This window comes from Nematolebias whitei, chromosome 10 (assembly GCF_014905685.2).
Source record: "Nematolebias whitei isolate Nwh7 chromosome 10, NemWhi1, whole genome shotgun sequence".
Taxonomy (NCBI): Eukaryota; Metazoa; Chordata; class Actinopteri; order Cyprinodontiformes; family Rivulidae; genus Nematolebias; species Nematolebias whitei.
In genome coordinates this window covers 24313834-24319949 of record NC_056507.1, presented here as the reverse complement: position 1 = coordinate 24319949, position 6116 = coordinate 24313834, and the positions used below count along the sequence as shown (strand labels likewise).

The window sequence follows — 6116 nt, the reverse complement described above, 5'->3', positions numbered from 1 at the left end:
TATTGTAATAACTGTGTTATCCTGAGCAAACACACACCTTGACACTAAACCTCTAAAAAGAGAGAGGGAGAGATTAATGTTTTAACCTGTCAACCTGTAGCTTTCAATCCTCTTAGGTAACTAGAATCCATACAATCACATCTGCTGAAGAACATTGCTTTCAAGGTGAAAAAAACAAACATATCCTATATCAGTTTATTGGAACTGGACTCAATGCATTTCTTTTTTCTGGGTCCAACTTCAATGTTCTAATCTTTAGTCAATGTGACCTCACGTTCACTTGAGATCAGCTTGTCCCAAAGAAAGAGTGAACCACATTGTCTCTGTGTTTATATAATAGCCAAGTTCATTTCAAAATCCATTCCTGTGTTAATTACAGTGTCCCGGCTTTAAAAAATGGGATCAGTAAGGTAACCCCACCCTGCAATTCAGAGCCAGAACTGTCACTGTAGGTTATCTACATGGTCAGTATAAACTTTGATTTGACACACACACACATATCAAGAACTTAAAGCAACACTTTACATCTTCTCAAGTGGAATAATATAGAAAGGTTATAATCGGTAATGTCTAATCTGTTGCAAATACTTCAGCTCTTTGAAAGTTTGGGGACATACTGACGGGCTTACTGCAAGATGAAGATCAAAGAAGATTTCTGTCATCGCAAAGCAACACGAGATGTTAAAAGATTTTAAATTACTTAGCATATATGCATTGTTGCTATATACATATATATACTGATTGTAAGCCTTTACATAACTGTCAATTTTAAATTAAATTGTTATCATCCATCCATTTTCTTTACCCACTTCTCATTTCTGGGTTGTGGGGGAGCTGGTGCTTATCTCTAGCAGTCGAGAGGTTCATCTCAGGGCCACACAGAGACAAACAACCATTCACACTCCCACTCACACAAAGAGACAATTTACAGTTATCAATTAACTGAACATCTATGTTTTTGATCTGTGAGAGGAAACTGGAGTGCCAGGAGAAAACCAACTTATGCACTTGGACAACATGCAGACTTGACACAGAAAATCCCCAGTCCAGAGGCGAACGTTTATCTTGCTGAGAGGCAACGGCTTTGGCGACAGCTCTAACCACTGCTGTACCGTGTTGCTGTTGGTATTTACTTTTTGCATGATCACATAGCAGCAGCACTTCCTGTGAGCTACCAGCACTTCTTGCAGTAATATGATCATATTTCTACCAGACTGACTATGTAAAGCAGTCTTCCATCCATCCATCCATCCATCCATCCGTCCATCCGTCCGTCCGTCCGTCCGTCCGTCCGTCCGTCCGTCCGTCCGTCCGTCCGTCCGTCCGTCCGTCCGTCCGTCCGTCCGTGGGGGTCACTGGTGCTCATATCCAGCTATCACTGTTCGAGAAGCGGAGGACACCCTGGACAGGTCTCAGTCCATCACAGGACACATAGAGACAAACAAGACAAACAACCATTCACTCTCTCACTCACACCTAGGGACAATTTAGAGTTACCAATCAGCCTAACATGCATGTTTTTGGTCTGTGGGAGGAAACTGGAGTACCTGGAGAAAACGCACACATGCACGAAGAGAACATGCAAACTCCACCCGTAAAGTCCTCCAGCCAGGATTTGATCTAGCAACCTTCTCACTTAGAGGCAACAGCTTTACCAACTGAGCCACCATGCAGCCTTAAAGCAATCTTGATTTATTTATTTATTAGTTTTTCAAAATTGATGTTTCGGTTTTGAACTAGTTCGCTGTGGTCCTGATTATTAATGAAAATAAATTAAGTCTATTTCTCGAAAAATAAGCTCTTTCAAGCAGCAGTTTAAAACACATCAGATAGTTCATAACTTTTAAATAAAAAAGCAGATCTGAAAATTATTTCTGTGGCATTAGAATTTTTTTTTCTTCTGGTTCCATGAAATAAGATAAGGCTCAATCTTTCAGCAGATAATATTCAGGTGCACATGAAGAGTGAACTGCGTATCCTCGCCGTCTGTTATGTTTTCTAATCATTTGTATCATATGCAAACATGCAGACATTCAAGCTGGAGTTATGTTTGTTAGCATTTCATCAACCGTGCATCAAAAACCTTGAGACATTTATTATTGTACAACAGCCCCTGAAAATTCCTCCTCCGTGCCTTTCTTCCTGTGTGTTTAGTAAACTGGAAGAAATTGAAAAGCTTAGTATAAATAAGCAAGCCTTTATTAAAAATGTAATAACCCCTGGATCCAGCTGCTGCAGACTTCCCTGTATTGTCAAAGTAAAACGTGAAACGCACAAAGCTGAAGTGTCTGGCAGCCTGACAGATGTTGAGGACCACTCCCCTCCAGCGGTAACACAACTGGGAGGTGTCTGTCTGTCTGTCCCGAGGCAAACTGCCACAATAACCCATCCATCCAAAACACGCGCAACACCCAGTGGTCCAAGAGTTCACGAGCGCCTGCATGGTCCCGAGCAGCTACAGAGGAGTGGAAACGTTTTTGGGGAAGTTTTCAGCGCAACTTTTATTTTAATGTTTTTATTTTTTCTCTTCAATACGCGTTCCTGTCGGGCTTTTTTTTTTTTTTGTGCGTCGGAGAAAACTTTCATGACGGAAGGAGACGCGCATCTCTGATTTGTGCGGCACGTGCGGACGCGGAGTTGAGCGCGCGAGCAGGTGAGATCAAAGGCACAACAACAAAGCTGTTATCCAGACGTTATTCGGTAGTGTGCGCCATTTAAACCGCCGTGGAGGGTCTTAACATGCACTTTCTTTTTACTGTAATCGCCAGAGTTAATGTAGATATTATCCAGCTGGAAGTTGTTAAAGGGAGAAGCAAAGCGACACAGCAACATCCTTCTTGTTTTCATGTGGTTTCAGCAGCTTTTATAGCTGTTTTATGGTTTTGGCACTTGCTGGTTGCTACTTTGAAATGCAAAGCTTTCCATCTGTCCATCTATTCATATTTGACATTTCTTTAAAATACCTACCAGCATTAACAAAATGCAATTTTTAAAACTATCCATGGGTAACTAACCAAGTATTATAATGAAGGCAAAAAGCTGATGTTTTTTTTTTAAATCAAGAGTTGTAAAAATGATTTATTAGTGCTGCTTATTAAAACAGAGCATTGTGTTTATCTTGGCACAAGCTTTCCACAGTGAATCTTTTAATATTACATTTAATATAAATCAATTCAAATCTTTAAATAAACCATTTAGATTTGCATTTTGAAATATATATATATTTACTATTTTACTTAGAACCGTAAGAAGAAAAGACCTAATAAGGCTAACGTTGGTTAGTCAACTCCAAATACCCTCAAATTTAATAGTGCATTGATGTAAAACCTTCACATACCAGCACCATTTAATTGTTAAGACAATGTGCTTAACTAAACTTGTTTTTTTTTTAGAGGGTGAGGGATGATTTTTTTCTCCAATAAACTGATGTGTGTATATTTCAGGGGTTCTTTATGAAGTTTTATGAGAAAAAAGGCAGTACAGTTATTTATCTGTCTGCGCTTGCACATCAAACAGACTCGGTGACTCACTTCCCTCTCACTGTGTCTCTGAAGGTTTATCTGACTCCTTAGAAGGCGCTTTGGCTTGAAGGGAGTGCTGTGAGTGGAGGAACTGATGAAGTGAAGCAGCTAAAGGAAGAGTTTGCTGTTGCGAGTATTGATTTCACTGGTTGTGTTTCAGAGCGTGCGGGCAGCATGACTGTGGTTTTAAAGGATTTCTGCTTCAGGCCGCAGGAAGACAACTCCTCTTTTCATATATTTTTCCTTTCTCTTCTCCACAGTGGTTACATGTTACGCCACTGACGTCACAAGAGTACTGCACTGTTGAATGACTAGTATGACTTTTCTATTGACAAAAGACAATTTGTAATATTTTCTTTCCTTTAAGTCATCAATTCAAACTGCATGCTAACAAGGAGGCTTCTGTTTAAGTTTATACTTCCTTGATTTGTAGCTAATAGCATGTCTGGACCAATTCAAAAACATCAGATGTGCTTTAATTCCTGTTCCCTCTGACATCATCCTGATCATGATGAGACTTTTTTTTTTTCCTGGAGGGTGATGAAAAAATAACGAAAAATGAAATAGTGCTTTCTCTCCACTCACTAAGTTCTGCGGGTTAATAAAATATGCCATGTGTGTTTGCCTTACCTAATAAGGTTAGGTTTTTAAAATCACTCAGTGCAGGCAAATATAGCTTCTAGGCTACTTTTACTGCAGTGAGGATGATAAAGTGTGTTTAAAGAGACCCCAATAACGGTTAGGTGCCAATGACTTGCAGGCAGACAGCTTGGCTGGGTTTGCTGATCCTTAAACTCTGTGGTGTCTCTGTATCCTCGGTCAGCGAATTAACTTTCCTGAGGCTTATGTGGACGTTCACTGCTCTCCTTTGTCTGAGAAATAACCCCCAAGCTGGATCTCAAGTTTGTAGACACCAGTTAAGTCCTTCAGAGGAGTTGTTGCATAGCAAGCATGGGTGTATCCCTGGATCCTGAGGCTAAGAGGGGACAAGTGAGTGCACTTCTTTCTGTCAGTCACTGTTTTCATGCCCTAATGCTCCCATCTTTCCGCCTCAGGATGGTATTACCTTACGTGCACACGGATGTCCAAATGCACAGACACTCATACACATTCAGACTTGCATGCTCAGGTCATGCCTCATTCAGGATGTGTCAAGTTACTGGATTTGTTATCAGTTACCATGTTTATCTGGACGCCATCTGCTCGGTTGCTTCAATGATCTGATCAGCACCGATGACTTTGTTTCCATTTCGTGTCTTTTTTTTTTTTTTTTCGTTTCCATCTTCCCTATTGAAGAGTGGAAGCACAGATCAAGTATCACCCCCCCCCCCCACCACCACCACCTCCACCCCTTTCCTTAACCCTTTTGTGTAACAGCAGACGTGAGCTGGCATTGATCCAGACTGGAAAATTAAACTACAAAATCAAGCATAGAGTGTGTCATCATAGTTTGTCTTTGCTGTATTTAGTTACCATACTGCAATATTCTCTTACGCAAAGCTTTGAGATTTCAGCCACGAGATGGACAAAACATTGACAGACACGGCCTCGGGGTTGGAATTCTATCCAGATCATTTCCTTTCAGACAGACTCTTCAGTCAGTGGGGAAAAAACAGATTTCCCCAGGAAAATACTCACACCTACCTGTTCGCCAGTTTCATAAGCAGTGTTTCCTAGAAACCTTTAATCATGATGGGATATTTTTTATTTTATTTATGCTAATGTAATTAATATTTTTCTGTGGTGCAAACGTGTGTCAGAAATAAAATAACTTTACTAGTAGATACTGTGCATTCTTGAGTCAATACTCAACTTTGGTCTTTTATGAGAGAGAGGATCACATCGTTCAATTATTTATTGGATTTATTGGTAAAATAATATGGCTGTAGAAAATCCTTAAAGCAAAGGATCAAATAATTCCATAGCTAAAGAGAGAAATTAAAATTATTTACTTAAAAAGAGGATGCTGATGCATTCATTCAGTATTTAACATTAATTTCATTTAATGCAGTGTTTTCAACTTCAACTTTTTTTTCTTTCAAATTGATGAATAACTTGGTGTAAGGGTATATTCCAGTAATTTAATTAAATTTGTATTTATTGAGACTAAACAATATATTCCCAAGCGATATGAGTAGACATACAGTGTTCCATTCAAATAATATGAAGCGCCTTACAGTTCTTTTTATGACTCGGTGAGACAGTTAGGAGAAAACATCATTGAATTGTAGAAAAACTATTGCCAAAAAGCTCTTACTATAATTGTATGTGGTTTAGATTTTGATCTTCCGTTGTAGATCACGTTTCACATTTTTGATTGTTTTCTGTCTACGGTAATTATTGACAGACTTAAACCCAGTTAGCTTTGCTGAATGTGTTTGTCTTTTTTTGACAAAACCAAAATAAATCTCACATCCTTTAGATCAAATTTATGAACAGTCTTTGGATGGATGTTTTCACTTGACTCCTTTAGCTTTTTATTTAAAGTGAAATGAAACACAATATTTTCTAAAATAAACAGTTCATTTAAAGTGCTCACAAAAAAGAGTTTAATTTTATTTATGGACAATGTTTTTCACTATCACAGTAAATTTA

At 38.9% G+C, this 6116-nt stretch overlaps 1 protein-coding gene across 1 annotated transcript in view; it reads left to right on the top strand.

The window, feature by feature from the left end:
• Positions 1-2565: 2565 nt before the first annotated feature.
• Positions 2566-6116, top strand: part of sema3d (sema domain, immunoglobulin domain (Ig), short basic domain, secreted, (semaphorin) 3D) — a 34711-nt gene continuing 31160 nt past the window's right edge. Inside the window, exon 1 of the mRNA XM_037683484.1 lies at positions 2566-2653. The gene's annotated coding sequence lies outside the window, so the exon portion shown is untranslated. The remainder of the gene's footprint in view (positions 2654-6116) is intronic.